This window comes from Labeo rohita, chromosome 3 (genome assembly GCF_022985175.1).
Source record: "Labeo rohita strain BAU-BD-2019 chromosome 3, IGBB_LRoh.1.0, whole genome shotgun sequence".
NCBI lineage: Eukaryota > Metazoa > Chordata > Actinopteri > Cypriniformes > Cyprinidae > Labeo > Labeo rohita.
Genome location: NC_066871.1, coordinates 20,181,814 through 20,199,859, shown reverse-complemented (window position 1 = coordinate 20,199,859; position 18,046 = coordinate 20,181,814). Strand labels below are relative to the sequence as shown.

The window sequence follows — 18,046 nt, the reverse complement described above, 5'->3', positions numbered from 1 at the left end:
CTGAGGTATAAGAGGTGGCTTGTTGAAATCCCCCCATATTAATGAGAGATGACCTAACCAAAGTCACACTGACTTCAGCTAATAGTTACCGTTCTCCTTCAGAGCAGAACAGCGGCACCACACACTCCCTTGACTCACAAACCGCCCGCTGTACATAATCAGCGCTCCGTCTGAGCACGGAGCCAAATCAATACGTCATAAATATATGCTGTAATATTTATTCATGGATGATCTGTGAGCCGCAGAGGCCACAAATCTAATTCATTCAACACTATCGTGTACAAGCAGGAAACAACAGCAGCCATTAAATACAGCTCCAATCGACCGGGTCGAGAGATTCCAGCAGTGCCGCGTCCGACTGTGCCTCGCGGCCACACCGGAGCATGGGATCTATCCAATCACGGCACCGAGACAAAAATTCACCAATGCTGCAGTGCCTTCTGGGACTGTGCCTGCTGTCAAGCTGCAAGTTTTGGGAAGGGAGCGTTTTGTTTATCAATTCATTTATCTCACAAAAAAGAGAAGGATGAGCACTTATTAACTTCCCTCTTGCCCCACTCCTCCTCCCAGAGGTACTCCTCCATAAATAAAAGGAGTGAAGATCTTTGCATAATTGTTTGTTTCTCTTTAAAAAAAGTAATTAAGAGTGTGGGATTGAAGGGCAGTGAGCCAGAAGAGGAGTCGGGGGAATAATTAAGGATTGATCAACAAGAGAGACATCTACAGGAACTTCAGTCTGTGTTGGCACGATCGCAGATGGCACCCTCAAAATATCTTTGTTGTGTGGATGTGTTTATATTTGTGTACGCTTGAGTGTGTGTGTATGCGGTTAGTTTAAAGGGATCTTGCAATGCAAACTCAAATGTTGTAATTAAGGCACAAAGGGTCAAAGGCGCAAGAAAAAAGTGGTAACCTAAAAATGTAACATCTAAATTAAATGGTTTTATTCAAGTCTGAAATATTATTTCATATCGCTGAACTAACCTATATGCATTAATTTATACCATTTATTAATTCAAATTTTCATTGGTTAAATCAGGTAGACATTACGCTTTTAGGTTGCAGGTTACCAATTTTTTTTACAACGTAGAAATGCATCTTAGTTTGGCAGAAAGAGCAGTTGCTTAATTAAAGGGATAAATGGGATAATGAAAATTATCCCATGATTTACTCACCCTCAAGCCATCCTAGGTGTATATGACTTTCTTCTTTCAGACGAATACAGTCGGAGTTATAATAAAAAACGTCCTGGCTCTTCCAAGATTTATAATACCAGTGAATGGCTGTTGAGATTTTGAAGTCAAAAAAGTGCATCCATCCATCATTAAAAGTGCTTCATGCAGCTCCAGGTGGTAATAAAGGCCTTCTGAAGTGAATCAATGCATTTTTGTAAGAAAAATATCCATATTTAAAACTTTATAAACTGTCATTTCTAGCGCAACTCTCTCGTGAGTGCATTTACAACAGTTTGCGGAAGCTGATTACGGTTTATGAAGTTTTAAATATAGATATTTTTCATACGCAAACACATTGATTTGCTTCAGAAGGCCTTTATTAACCCCCTGGAGCTGTGTGGAGCACTTTTTATGATGGATGGATGCACTTCATTGGACTTCAAAATCTCAACAGCCATTTACTACCATTATAAAGCTTGAAAGAGCCAGGACATTTTAAAATATAACTCTGTATTATAATGTATAACGAATATAACGTATTCATCTGAAAGAAGAAAGTTATATACACTAGGGATGGCTTGAGGGTGAGAAAATCCTGGGGTTATTTTCATTTTTGGCTGAACTATCCTTTTAATATTTCTGTTAATTTAAAGCTGGGGGAAAAATTGGATTAAAAACTAAACGAGAATGAGAAATGTTGCCTTGGCCTCTGAAATAAGTTAATTTTAAGTAAGTTCAAACTAACTGAAATATGTGTAGGTTGAAGCACTAACATTACTACTGCTATTAATAGTAATAATACACAGAACCAACAAAATTACTAAAATTTACATTTTAAACTGAAAATATAAAAATAAGTGCTATAACTCAAAATATTATTAAAAACTATAAAAGTATATAATCTTAAAATAACACTGGTAGATGCATGCAGGAGTTAGAAGAGGTGATGTTTCCCTCCACAATCTTATATAATGAAAAAATACATATCGAGCACATCCCATCCGGTAACAAGCTGGAGACTGACTGACAGACAGCAGCAGAGGTGGACACGCAAAATGTAACCTGTCCACAAAATACAGTGTCATGTGGTGTAACATTGTAACTGGAAAGCATAAGGATTTGATGATGCCATGAGACGTACTATATGACATCGCCTCAAGCTCTTCACAGTATGTGTAAGACAAAGTGTCAATAATAACAAATATTGATGAAACAAATTAGTTTGCAAGCTTTGAAATGTCAAGTCCCACTGTGTTTGGATGGTCTATGAAGGTTATAGATTGAACTTAAATTGAGTTCATGGTTAAGTTAGACTAAGTTTACATTTAATATAGTAAGTTTGGTAGCTATATCTGATATACTATCTCTACCAGCACAAGCATATCCACCTTAATTTTCAACGCAGAGGTAAACCATTTTCTGTGAATGTGCAAGACTGTGTCCGGATTATTAGACGCTGTAGGGAAATGGAGAGAAGAATAACAAGTAAACAGTAAAACTGCACTACAAATCACTGTGTTCATAATTAAGATAATACATTAAAATAATATGGTAAGACACACCAGTTTGCAATATCAAGCCACAAAACAAGCTGTTTTGTACAGATAAAAATAGCTGGAAGTGGATGACACCGAAAACCTTGCACACAAAGTTTACAAATGACCCGTGCCCGCTTTTACGGGAAAAATAAGGTGGATAAGGCTAGTGTTTGCAAAGTCACAGTATCTGCGTGTCAGGAAGCAAAGTTTAAAAAAAGCTCAGGTGTTGTTTGTGAGCGTCAGGGTTAGGTTACTGAATAATTAGCGGTTCAGAGCACTGATAGTAATAACCAGTGCTTCAGACAGAGCTCACTGTGTGGGATATGTTAGAAGAGGGAGGGAGAGAGATCTGCTGCACTGTAAGGAATGATTGGAGGACCGTCATGCCAAAGGAGCTCACCCTGGGTCTGAGTTCAAACACGGGTAAGATAATTATGCTAATTATCAAAGATTTGCAAAGGTGCGTGTTTGAGAAACCATATTTTCTAATATTATACTATGCTGAACCATCAGATTTTTTTCTTTAAACAGTGTACTGTAGGAGATAAAAGTCACATGTGAAATGTCTCTATGTTATAGAGTCATATTATCAGTGTTTTTCCACTATGCCTTTAATCAAATACAGCCTTGGTCAGCAAGCATTAAAATAACTTACCAATCCCAAAATTTATAAACAGTCGTGCATATATATTAAAAATGTGTAATGTATGTATGTATGTATGTATGCATGTACACTACCAGTCAAAAGTTTTTGAACAGTAAGACTTTTAAAGAAGTCTCTTCTGCTCACCAAGCCTATATTTATTTGATCCAAATCACTGTAAAAACTAACATTTTGAAATATTTTGACTATTTAAAATAACTGTTTTCTATTTGAATATATTTTTAAATGAAATTTATACCTGTGATTTCAAAGCTGAATTTTTAGTATCATTACTCCAGTCACATGATCCTTCAGAAATCATTCTAATATTCTGATTTGCTGCTCAAAAACATTTGTTATTATTATTATGTTGAAAACAACTGATTAGATTTTTTTTTTTTCAGGTTTCATTGATGAATAGAAAGTTCAGAAGAACAGCATTTATCAGAAATAGAAATCTTTTGTAACATTATAAATGTCTTTATTATCACTTTTGTGTATATAGTGTATGTCTGTGTGTGGAGTGTCCAAATAATAATTTTTGGTGTCACTGTATACAGTAGTCAACATTTGAAGTGGATCCAAAAAGTTAATCAAAGTTGCCCTAAGACAAGAACGGGTATTGTTTTGCTTTTAGGACAACTTTGATGAAAGGTACTGATCCACTTCAAATGTTGACTACTATATGTAGTGTTCATACTTACAGTGTCTTAGTGTTCATTCTAAAAAATCCAAAAGTCCATAAATGATCTTTTATGAAAGTGGGGCTACTCATGTGCATGTATTTCTCTGTGGATGTTTTGTGTGCCAATAGCATAGGCTTTAGACTGACTGGGCAAACATGCTCTCTCTCCAGCCGTCAGGCCCCAGACAGCTTACCTTGCTGGCCTCTTTCTTCTCCATTCAGCTCTAATAGCCAATCCATCCATTCACAGAACCCACAACCGCCGTGATGGGCAGCTAATTAATCACGATTGTGTGCGAAGTAGCCATTTTCCTTTTTTTATATTCAGGGAAGGTCTGATTCCTCAACCTTGCCCCAACGTGAGAAATGCATCAAAAAAGAAATAAATAATGCTTGCACTTAGCTGACACACACTAACACACACACACCATGCCTCTGTAAAGAGAATGATGTTTTGGTCATGGACGCACTGTCAGTCAGGTGCTATTTTCTGAAAAATGCCCCGACCACAAATCAATAACCTGCCATTTGTGATTAAGGGAAAGCGACAGGAGACAGGGAAGGATGGTGAGGCGGAGAGTGAGAAAGACAAGACAGAGATAGCAAACTATCAAAAATGACAGCAAAGACAAGAAATGTGGATAGAAATTTAGATAAAACCTTGAATTTTTGGAGAATGAGTCACTATAACTGATGTTAAATATCTTTTTGGTCTTACAATCATAAAAATTATAAAAACATGCAGGCAACAGGTTTAAAACTGGAACTTTTAACCAGCATTGTGCTGGTCTGTGTCACAATGTGTCGGCCCCACAGTGACATAGAGAGAATGCAACGGATTGTGGGGGACAATCACGCCTCCATTTATCACCAAAAGCTGCTCTTATTGCAGAAACCCTCCTATGACTCTATGTCAGAATCTATGATTCATTTCCTGTGTGAAGGAATTCCGGCAGAGGAAATGAATAGAGTCCATAAATTCAGACAGACAGCACAGAGGGAAAAGCATCCAGTCTCTGAGTTCTGGCTCTGAAATTCACTAAACCTGCTGTTCTGAGGGGTTAATATTCTCACTGAGGGAGTAAATGCATTTCTGCTCCTCCCATGAGCACCTGGTCCAAATATAGAGAGACTGACAGGATTAAAACTATAGTAACTTTAAATAGGGACAGCATGCTTGAGAATGTGAACTGAAGCAAGCATTAAGCAGACATTCAGTGTGGATGCCATGTTTAATCGGATGAAAAGCAAGGGCTGTGAGGCAGTCTGTTGGGCCAATTTGTCATTTTTACAAACTGTGTTTTTGTTTTCTGGAAATTTGTCCAATCAATACCCAAGTTTGCAACACTATATCATACTGAATGGACCAGGCTTCCGTCCCTTATAGCCTCATTTGCATTTGGATCAAATTAAAGATGCACAGTAGTTTTTGGTGTTTATGATGTGCTAGGAGATATGGCAGTGCATTCATTGCAGTTTTCTGTTACTGCATGCCATTGTTGCAGTTAAGCGTGATTCATTTATTGAGCAAAAAGTGAGTGACGGTATTCAATAATTACGGAAGCCCATTTCTGGCTCAAAGTAAAAAAAAAAAAAAAAAGTAATGACTGCTGAAAATACAATATTATAGTTTTTATTTTTTATTTTTTATATTATTTATATATTTTTAATTGAATAAACATAGCCTTGATGAGCATAAGAAACTCACTGACCCCAAACTTTTGAATGGTACACTGTAAATAATTTCTGTACATTTACAATGGAATTTAACAGTGAAATGCTGTTTTCATACAATAACAGTAAGTTAACTGTATTTTTCACCGCATTGTGGGATATGTGGACCAGCAACAGTATGACACTGTTGTTTAACAGCATAATACCGTATTTTCCCTTGTACATGTGCATAGTAAGACATTTTGGTTTATCTGCATGAGGTCATTTTGCAGCTCTGCCTTTTATTGTTTTATTTCTAAAGTACTTACTCTTTTAAAACTTAATGTTTAAACATGCAATTAATTACCTTTATCCTCCATTTACTGTATGTCTGTTGGTATTACAGTTTGGTCCCCATTTTCTTTTGCATTGTAGGGACAAACAGACATCTCATCTCCATTAAATGTCATCTATTGCATCATCAGAGTTTAAATCAGCATACATCATCATTTTTAATTCTACTATAGTATAATAGTTTTATTGCCTCTGTAGAATATTGCAACAAGTAGCACATTAAGGTTTTTTTGATCATTTGCAGATACTGTGAGCCATTTTAAATTGTTTTCTTTATTAATAGATGTCTGCCACTCCTTCTGACCTTGAGAAAATGGGTAACCTGCCTATGACTCCTAGCTTGATCCTTCTTGGTAAGTATATGTCTGCATTTTGTTTCGCTAAAACAAGGCTCACGCTCCAGACTGACACTAGTTTCTATTATCAGAAAAAGATCCACCTTAATGTGCCTCATACTTGAATCCATTTATTATAAATGCAGCATGTGTGACTTATACAGTGTATTCCGAGACTTTAGTTAATTATCGACTAGTTTTTAGTGAGAAAGTTTAATTTGATCAAATCAAATTATGCACAAGAATATGTTCTGAAGCTTTTCTCCTCTTATTTTTCATATACTTTATTGGAATAAATTCAGAAAAGAGGATCAAAGCTGCATGGAGAAAAGAGGTGTCTAAAATAACTGGAAAAACTGCATAAGAAGACCCAAGATGATGAAGAAGAACATCAGTTCAGAAGTATCTAATCCTTAACTCAACCTTATGCTGTCTCAAACCAGTAGGACTTTCTCTTAGTGGACAAATTAAGATATTGTCATAGAGAAATGTTTGCCCATACAATAGAAGACAAATGGGAGCCAAACCTTTGAGCTCGTATGGTCCAAAAGGGTTGTACCTATTCTCTTAATGAGCCACGGGTGTGTTTTGGGCATAACGTGCAATTAACCAATCAGAATATCATCTCCCATTCCCTTTAAAAGCCATTTGTCCTTGCACCATGGCGGATTTGCCATTTACATAGCGGAATTTGCAAGAGCAAAGACTGAACGCTTCTCCATGTACACAATAAGAATCTTTTACATTTGTAATCCTTTCATTTTTAATATTTGGCATGTTTGTGTGCTGTTGCGTGTCCCTGTGTGTGTAATAAGCAGAGTGCGCCCATCTATATAGGTGCATATTACTAACACGGCCTTTAAATACATTTTTAAAAATAACTGCGTCATTGACTTTAGGCTAGGTTTTAGTTCGTCAGCGGTGCAGTCGTTTTCAGTTGCCTTGAAATAACAATGCGCCAACAATGCGCCTGAACACACTTAGTTTTCAGACCAGCATGCCCATGGGCGAACAGATGGGCGCAAGTGCATTTGGTATTTAAACAATGTAGCGCTGGACGTGAAAATGATAACTGCGTCAGGCTGAAACTAGCATAAAACACTTGCATCACATGTATGGTAGGACCTGTTGTCCCCAAAGACACAACAAGCACTATGTGAAATACAACGCCTTTTGTTTGGTTGTTGATCCTGTACATTCTCATGTGAGTATACATATTTTTAGGGGTTCAAGCACATAGAGATGAAACCCTATTGTAATGGTTAGAATGGCCAAGGATCAGCAATCTCCAAGTAAAACTGATTGTACAGACCAAACTGTAAGTTGTAGAGACTTGAAACTTGGAGGGATAGTAGTACTCACACCCCTGACAAGGTCACCAAGGCTTGCCCCAATCAGCCTGACGGGGGGGCGCTACAGCGATTAAAGGTATGAAATCACTGTATCTGCCTCATGCCGTATTTTTTTTTTTTCTAGAACAGTGGTTTTGAAACCAGTTCTGGAAGCACCCCTGCCCTGCAGATTTTCTATGTCTCCCTCATCTAACACACCTGATTCAGCTCATCAGCTTGTTAGTAGAGGCTGCACAACATGAATTGAGTGTGTCTCATAAGGGAGACATACAAAATGTGCAGGGCAGGGGTGCTTTTGAAAACCACTGCTCTAGAGAGTGAATATCAATAAAGTGCCACAAGTGTCTACAAGGACATTTGTGTATCTCAAAAAAAAAAACATGGCCGCAATTGGCCCAATGAAGTTTGAGCACCTATTAGACAAGGTTAATGGAGGCCTGTCGGAATGAAACTCGGTAGGCCTGGTTGGCTCATGGCCCCAAAGGTCTGTGAGAAATTTGAAAGAAACTGGCCACTAGGGGGCAATATCACATTTTTCAAGGGCGTAAACGGTTGTACATTGCATGGTTTTCTGCATACACACGATATTCGTATCATATGATAAAACTCCTCATTCTGGATAACTTTGCCACTAGAACCACTGCTGTTAATCAAATCGCTTGTTAAATGATGAGAAAATGAGAAAATGTAAAAAACTCAAAACTTCACAAATCCTGGTAAACATATGCAAAAGGTGATTTTAAACAAACATGCAAAGTTTTAAGGTGATCGAACAACAGCCGGCATTGTAACAGTCATAAACGTTAAAAAAATATATTTTTATGGTAAATTACCTGGATTAAATTCCCTTTTTAAAATAAATGATTTAAGTGGTTACAGGCTTGCTAAATAAACATATCAGTTTAAAATGCCTTAAAGTGCCTGAACCCTGGTAATTCTGTATTTCTTTTCTTTTCTTACTTTTTTTTTTTTAAGTTTGTTTCTTTGTGCAAAACCTTTTTAAGAAATAAAAAAATATATTTTAAATACATAATTTCTCCTGTTAAATTTATAAAGTTAACGTTTCAAAGAAATAATCACAGTACATTTTACAAAGTACATCTATATAATTTTTGTACTTTTGTAATTTAGTACAAAATTATATGGATCTAAAATGAAAGGTGATAAAATATTCTCACCTGATAGCATTATGAGATATGTCCACAAATGTAAACCTGTACAAGCTAGTTTCAAAGGAGAAGTAGGTTGACTTGCAGCATGTTTACCTAGAGAGAGAGAGAGAGAGAGGCTGACTCATGGGCCATCACAGCTCTGTCCTTCTTGTCTCTCTCTCCCTGGGGCTGTAACTCAGCAGGAGACATGAAGTCTCCAAAGCGAGCAGCTGTAGGGGTGCAAATCTCGATTGTGAGTAAATTATGACATTAAATACCCCCTCTGAGCTCTAACTAGAGTCTCTTACAAGATCTTCCTGGCCTGCCTCTAGCATAACCAGGACCAGCGGATAACACTGTCTCTTTAATATGCTTTAAATTTGGGAATTATGCAGGTTATTTTGTGACAAGCCTAGGGAAATGAATTGTTTAAATGAATGTTTTTGTTGATGGAACAAAGGCTATTGAGCAGCATCTTTTTACATGGTTGCACATACAGTATATTGAGTGAACAGTCGTTTGTAACCTTTTGTTCCAACCACATCCCTTGAGGTTGACTAGTTTTACTAGATATGCAGTCCGGACAGTATAAAGCATAATGCATTAATGAAACGTGTAAAGCTTTTTATGGCTGCTGTACTGATGCACATGAATGGTTCAGAAGCTCTCAGAGATTTTAGCAGCATTAATTTTTGATTTTCAGGTCTCTCCATATCTAACCTGTACCGATATTCCCAGACATTTTATTTTGTCAGTACATATTTAAAAGCTTTTTAGTCATTTCCAAAGATTCTATCTTAAAATAAAACTCCACAATCCTACTTCCCTGACATGTCTTAAACTGAAAAGACGGTGGGAAGACTCTAGTATGACACTGTGCTCTGCTGACTGCACTCTCACCCTCCTTCCCATGTGATGAGTCCTCCAACCTGACCTAGTCCAAAACCCAGCAGGTCTGGGCACCTGCCGAGAAATACAGTCTGAATCCTCGCTGTGCTTTACCGAAGAAAACAACCCCTTATTAATCAGACATTGGCTATAAATTTTTGGACTAAAACTAAGAAGAAATAAGTGGAAGTGGGTCAGTAACCAATTTTGTCAACAATCTTGCTATAATTACATGATTTACTTGACTAACTTGTATGGAATCAAAGTCCCTTTAAGGCAAAACAATTCAGTTGTCAGCCATAATGGGCAATTGTTTGTTCAGTACACTCTTCAAAATAAAGGTTCTTTATTGGCATCAATGGTTCCATGAAGAACCTTGAACATTTATGGAACCTTTTTAGTGCAGAAAAGGTTTTTTATAGTGGAAAAAGGTTCTGTAGATTTCTTTAAAAAATGTTCTTCAAAGCTCTTGAAAGACTAAAATTTCTAAAACTGTTTGTCAAGTTTATGTTTCAATAGCATATTTTTACTCATTAAAGTGGTCATAACATGTTTTTTTTAATTATTATTTTAATATGTTCCTAGAGGTTACTTATAATGTTTTATTAAATGTTTGGACAAAAATACAAATTTGTGGAAAAATTATGTTCAACCCTCATTCTGACCCTCTGTCTGAAATGACCTGTTTTTAAGGGGCAGCTCTTTTAAGACTTAAGTCAGTAATTCACCACTGTTATGATTGGCTAATGTCATTGCATAGGAAACAGTATCATCGCCCTCTCGCTATTCTGTGTGAGTGACAACATAATCAAAATAAAGTGGCCATTTCCGGTCGAAGCATTATGAGATAATTTACTTACAGTTTGTGATGCAGCTGCAGTCAGATCTAGTACCACTTCATGTTTCAACAAATGTTTCTTTGTGAACTCTCCATGAGACTGTGCCATGTTTACAAAACAAAACGCACCGATTAATCCTTAGGCATGATCCGGGATGCCATTAAAAATAAACTATCCACTTGTTCCTTATGCTGCGATCCTTCTGATATCTGTACAAAGACGCCAATGACCTGTTTAAACCAAACGCGTCAAAGTGAATGTTCTTTCACTCCATTTGTCCTATTGACGACAAACTCAAGCGCGTGGACTGTGTCAGAAAATGAACGCGCATCTATATACTGTATCTAGTGTAAACAACACTGTAAAAAACAAAAAACACAATTTGTTGAGTCAGCGTAAAATTATTTGTTACCCTGCTCCCTTAACATTTTAAGTTCAGTCAACTCAAATAAGTTTAGTCAACTTGAAATGTTAAGTTGTACTAAGTGACAGCTTAGATATTTGCGTTTGTTAAACTTAAAAGCAAGGTAAGTAACCCAGCTGCCTTAAATTTTTTTCCTATGGTGAGAAGACTATTCGTTGATGTGTTGCTCTGGAGGCAGTGTTTATGCAAATTTTTGTGTCTGGGTAATGTCACCTTGCACCTCAGATCCAAATGAGCTGTTTTTGGAGCTTGATTACATAAATGCTTTGTTTAACGAGGAAGAGGTTTAAACTATGAAACTTTCAGGATGTTTTAATGGTACAAAGACCTCTTGTATGCCTAAAGATCAAGGCAAATTTGATTTCTCATGTCATGACCTCTTTAATACTTTTTGAGAACAATGGTACCCGAAAATTTAGCTTCTTTAGCATAAATTATGCTTTAAAACCTGCTAATGAAAAAATGACATGTAAGTTCCATTTTTACAGCCACCATATTAAAGTCAAGTAAAATTAATTTTACTTTTATAGGACTTTTCACAATACTTGTTAAAAAAAGAGTTATTTATTTATTTATTTATGCATATTTGCTGGTATTTGTCTAAATCAAAGCGACTACAAAAATGTTAAATCAAAACTTAGCTATTTAACTGTAAGATAATATTAAATACATACTTATTAAATACAGTGAAAATCTGCAAATTATTTTACCATCACATTATATGAATGTTTAGTGTAAACTTTCATTCTTTCTTTCTTTCTTTCTTTCTTTCTTTCTTTCTTTTTTTTAAATTATTTATTATTTATTTATTCATAAACTGTTTACGGTAAAAAAAAAAGTAGTAAAACAACATTCCTGAAAGTCCATACATGACACATCACATATTATTTTATTTTATTGATAAATCATTTTGTTTTTTTTTTTATTTTATTGTATAGTTCTGCACATTATTTGTGTTTTGTGTAGCTTTTTTGTTATTTGGCAAATATTTTTTACCATTCATCATGTGGCATACTGTTGCATTATTATGGTGGTTATCAGTACATTTAAAGTTTGAAATTGATTTTTGTAGTTTAAGTAGCTTGGTTAACATTGTATTGCACAATGAAATATTTGGTTAAAAGTTGTAAATATTGTTATCGTGTTTTTTTCCCTGTTGTGATTTTCTGGCAACCACAGTTACCAGATTTAAACATTTTTTTAAAATACATTTAAAGGGATATTTTCACAGTGTATATCAGACTGTGGTTAACCCTGACAGTTTAGCCATGTTTTATTATATAGTATAAAAGCTTTTAGTTTTCCCCCTGGTGTGTGTTTCTCACTTCCTTGTTTTCATTTTGTACATATACGAAAGATGGATTTTCAAACACTGTTGTTGGACCTCTGCCCTCTAAATGTCTGCTATATAAAGGTATTCGTTTCTGTATCATGTCACCCTCCAGCATGAAATCTGTATAATTCCTGTATTTTCTCAGGGCTCAGGGCTAGCAACCGAAGTGAACTCTCTTTTGCAAATAAGCCTCCCACTTTCATTAAACCATTCACAATACCGCTCTGTTTTGGTTCAGACAAAGAAGTGTGTGTGAGAGGTTTGGCAGAGAGAGGTGGCAGAGTGAGAGACAGTAAAAGAGAAGACATGGAAAAAGGGACAAAATAAACAGTGTTTGTGAGTGTGTGTGTGTGTGTGTGTGTGTGTGTGTGTGTGTGTGTGTGTGTGTGCATAAGTGTACTCTTTTTAAAGCCACACACATAATCCCACTACAATTTAAATCACACACCAGCACAAAACCACCACAGTTTCAAAGAAAAGCAGCTTTTAAATGTTTGTGGATAGTGACGGGCAGAAGGTAAAAGAAGTGGACGGAGAACAAAGGCAGAGGAGGGAACGAGTTCACATCAGTATTGAGACATTGGATCAGTTGTTGCAGAAGCCCGGCCAGGAAAGAGGGAAGGTTTTTGTGTGCCGGGACTGGACTGTGGACAATGGGGCGGATAGATAGAAGTGCTAGAGGGAGGAGGTGAGGGAAATAGAGGCAGGAGGGAAGACAAAGCTGGATGTAATGATGTAGCTTTCAATTACCCACCTATTTCACCTGACTGCCTCACAGGGCAACCGTTGCACAACCAGAATACAGACACACACACACACTTCCCCTTTCCACTGTGCTGCGTCCCTAAAACAGCCCACAGGAAATGTTATTGCTCAAAGGTTGCTGTTTTATAGCTCAGGAGACATAATGACATCGGTTATGTGTCTTTTAAGTATCCCAGACTTCCCCCAATCCTCCTATAGCTGTATTGTTAATTGTGAATAGCATAGGGCGCTTTGGATGAGAAACTTTGAGCTCAGATTGATTTTTAATTGCAGATTTTTGTTTCTTGGAAAATTTGGGAACAGTTTGTGACATTTTTGTGATATGCCAGATTAGGGTATTTTCTTTAGAACCAATGCAAGAGTTCATACTGTAAATAAAAAAAAACTCTCGCCCTCTATCTGTGCACTTCTGCTGTCTCTTAATTTATTTGGCTGCTCTTCCTTACCTCTGCCTTGTAGTGTGTGCACTTGGCTCAAACTTATGTCACGATCTAACGGATGTAGTGACATACCTTCCTTAATGTAACCTACATCCAAGTAAAAAAAAAAAAAAAAAAACATGGTGGGGATTTGGTTCTATCCATCGGTTGTTAAAGGAGAAGTCCACTTCCAGAACAACAATTTACAGATAATGTACTCGCCCCCTTGTCATCCAAGATGTTCATGTCTTTCTTCAGTCATAAAGAAATTGTGTTTTTTGAGGAAAACATTTCAGGATTTTTCTCCATATAATGGACTGATATGGTGCCCCGAGTTTGAATGTCCAAAATGCAGTTTAAATGCGGCTTCAAACAATCCCAAATGTGGTTGTAAACGATCCCAGCCGAGGAACGGCCGAGGATCTAGCGAAACGATCAGTTATTTTCATTAAAAAAAAAGCAATTTAAATACTTTTTAATCTCAAACGCTCATCTTGTCTTGCTCTTCCTGAACTCTGTGTATTCTGGCTCAAGACAGTTAGGGTATGTCGAGAAACAATCATATTTTCTCCCTTAACTTCAAAAATCATTTCAAAATCATCCTACATCGCTGCAGAAGTACTGACCCAGTCTTTGCAAAGTGACCATGCAAAAAAGATCAAACACCCTTAACACCCTTAGCGATAGGACGACTTTGAAGTTGAGGGAGAACATGAGATGGGAGTTTTTAGACATACCCTAACTGTCATGACCTGGAAAAAAGACAAGAGAAGAGCAAGACAAGACGAGCTTTTGACATTAAAAAGTATATATATATATACTGTATTATTTTTATGAAAATAACCCATCGTTTCACTAGATAAGACCCTTCTTCCTCGGCTGGGATCGTTTACAACCGCATTTGGGATCGTTTGAAGCCGTATTTAAACTGCATTTTAGAAGTTCATTTTGAAACTCGGGGCACCATATCAGTCCATTATATGGAGAAAAATCCTAAAATGTTTTCCTCAAAAAGCTTCAAGACATTTTTGATTAAAAATTGAAAGTGAAACATGAATCTTTCAAAACAAGTTCAATAAGATACATTTAGAAAAATAAATGAAAGGGTGAATTTCAACTTCATACTAACTTTGAAGAGGGTTTATATATTTACTCACCCTCATGTTGTTCCAAACCTTTATGATTTTATTTCCTTTATGAAACACAAAACAAGATATTTTAAATACAGTGAAATTCAGAATATTTTCTCAAGGCTAAGCCAGAATCTGATGTGTCAGACTACTAACATTAATTGAGCAATGTGTTATAGTATTATAGTATTGAATATTACACACATCACCTTTAAGCGTTACCTTTTGTTTGGTATTTCATATATGGGAGACATAATTGTAGATTTAATCAAATTTTTCTAAATTTGCTAGTGCACAAAAATGTGTACTAAAATAATATTATATGGAACAGCAAGTATGAACTACTATTATTATTATTATTGTAGCATTATTCAAAAATAAATAAATAAATAAATAAATAAAATAAAATAAATAAAATAAAAAATAAAAGTAAATAAAACATTAAAGGGGACATCGGACACACATTTTCCACAAGTTGGTATGATTCTTTAGGATCTTCATGAAATGTCTGCAAAATACTCAAAATTCCTTAATGGTCGTGTAAAACAACACCCTTTTTACCTTGTCAAAAACAACTCTGTTCACAGCAACCTGTTTAGGTGTATGCCTCTTTAAATGACAATGAGTTACTGCTCACTCCGCCCCTCACTTCCGTTTCATATTGATTTTGTGGCGCGTTACCAGAGATTTTCTTACTATTGGGAGACGAGAGAGTCTGTATTACTTACTATTGGAGAAAGCGTAACGGTTAACTTGGATCATGTGTGCCTTGATAACCACACATCACATTATAGCCTTGACATAATTGAATTTCAGCTCAGAATTGTGTGACACACTTCTCATTCATCCCATAGGAATGAATGAGAAGTGCCGTAAGCTGAATCCCACCTGTCGCAAAAAGTCAGTGACTTCTCTTATAAAGTGGCATTTTTTCATGATTCATTAAATGATAAGCTGTTTCCTCTAAAAAGCTGTTTATTCAGTGTAGTGAAGCTTCTCCTCCACTGACATCTATTCGAAGAAAACGTCCTCTGGTTTCCTTTTCCAAACCGGAAGCGTTAGCTATAGCTGTTACGCTTTTTTGGCTAAAGGTTACAGGCTTGTCTTCTATTGACTTTGGCATTACTTCGTTTAATTCAATAGCAATTTCAGAGTGAAACCTGTTGTTTTTCAGTGTACATGTGTTGTAAAAGGTACCTACTTCCGCCTACTTCATCTTAAAAATTCAATTACTGACTTACACTAAGTATAATCTAACTGGCTGTACAAGTCATTTCAACTCATTTTTTAAAAACTAATTTCTAGTTGAATCTCAAATAACTTGAAATGAATTTTAAATTGGTTAAATTATTTTGATGAGTTAAAGTAATGTAGAAACATACAATATGTTAATGACTTATTGATCATATCATTTTCTGCAGTGTGTGAAACAAGCTGTCATGGCTTGTGTGTTTGTATGTGTGCTGTGTGAGAGAGCAAATGCTTTCCAGTGGGTCTTTCCTCTGCCAGGTCCCGCTGTTTGCGAATGGGTCTGACATCAGATTAGAAGCCCTTTGTGCAGTGATGCTGAATTAAGCATGGCGTGTACGCCAGCACCAATCTGCGCATTTCTCCTAACTTTCCATAAGCGTTTAATTAGTCATGCTGTGCGAGGGGCTCGTTTACATGTCACACACATACCCACACAAGCCGAGGCGCATAGAGCGAACTGGATTAACACATGCACGAAGCAGTCTGAGCGAGTGATGTATCGCTGCCTTCGTTGTGTGCTTCTAAAGCAGCTGGCCGTGCGGACATCATTGTTTTCCTCCCTCACTTCCTGTGCTTCCATTCACATGCCAGTCAAAGCGCGGTGCATGGCTCTCAACAGTTGATTTGGCTCATATTTCTAATTTCCTGTAGCTTCTGAGACTCTGGCTATTCTGTTAAGTGCTCAGAGACCAAAGGCCCTTCTTATTACAAGTGAAATTGAGGCAGATTGCATCAACATCACAAGTACCGCATGTCTAATGTTAAGAAGGCGCTGTATGAAGCAGATCATTTCCTTTTGATGTAATATCTTATGAAAAGCTAATGAACCAGTCTGAGGTCCAGTGAGGATACTTCAGATTTGTGCATTATGATTATTCTCTTACAATACCAAAACTCTCTCAATTATGTTATGTTTTGCTAAGGGCCAAACATATAGACTTTTATTCAGGGACCCAGAAGTTTAGTGATTGTAAACAGCGTCGTAAAGGGGGCGAAAACACTGATAAAGATAGAATGATTCTGGTTGCTTAATGGGTCCATTAATGATTCTTTTAAGGGAAAAAAAAAATATTTGAAAACATCTGGAAGAAAAAAAAAAAGTGAAAAATGAAGTTTCCAAATTATTTTAATCATTTAAAGCAATAACAAATAGTGTATTTACATCTTTATATGCAATTTGAGGCGAGAAAAAAGCTGTCCAATAATTGTTGCTATTTCATTTGTTTATTTTTTTAATATAAAATATCACTTTAAAAACCTATGTTTATAATTTAAACAATTAATCAGTAACTCAAATTTGCAAATAATTTGATCACCCCCTTGTCATCCACGATGTTCATGTCTTTCTTTCTTCAGTCGTTATGTTTTTTGAGGAAACATTTCAGCATTTTCTCCATATAATGGACTGATATGGTGCCCCGATTTTAAACTTCCAAAAAGCAGTTTAAATGCGGCTTCAAACAATCCCAAATGCGGTTGTAAACGATCCCAGCCAAGGAAGAAGGGTCTTATCTAGCATAACAATAGATTATTTTAATAAAAATAATACAATTTAAATACTTTTTCTTGTCTTACTCTGCTTGGACTGAAATTTTGTTCCGGTTCATGACAGTTAGGGTATGTCGAAAAACTCCCATCTCATGTTCTCCCTCAACTTCAAAGTTGCCCTATATCACTGTTTTACCCTTTTTTTTTTTTTTTTTTTTTAAGGGTGTTTGATCTTTTTTGCATGTTCACTTTGCAAGACTGGGTTGGAACTTCTGCAGCGATGTATGATGATTTTGAAATTATTTTTAAAGTTGAGGGAGAAAATATGGAGTTTTTTGATATACCCTACCTGTCTTGAGCCAGAATATACAGATCAAGGACTGCAAGGCAAGACGAGCATTTGAGAATAAAAAGTATTTAAATTGTATTTTTTTATGTAAATAACCAATCGTTTCGTTAGGTAAGACCCTTCTTTCTCGGCTGGGATCGTTTACAACTGCATTTGGGATTGTTTGAAGCCGCATTTAAGCTGCATTTTGGAAGTTCAAAATTGGGGTACCATATCAGTCCATTATATGGAGAAAAATGCTGAAATGTTTTCCTCAAAAAACATAATTTCTTTA

At 36.3% G+C, this 18,046-nt stretch overlaps 1 long non-coding RNA gene across 1 annotated transcript; it reads left to right on the top strand.

Moving 5' to 3' along the window:
- The first annotated feature begins 3,016 nt into the window (after positions 1–3,016).
- On the top strand, positions 3,017–8,114 carry LOC127156957 (uncharacterized). Its single transcript, XR_007825802.1, has 3 exons — positions 3,017–3,136; positions 6,332–6,401; positions 6,686–8,114. It is a non-coding gene; the product is annotated as an uncharacterized LOC127156957 (long non-coding RNA).
- The last annotated feature ends 9,932 nt before the right edge of the window (positions 8,115–18,046 follow it).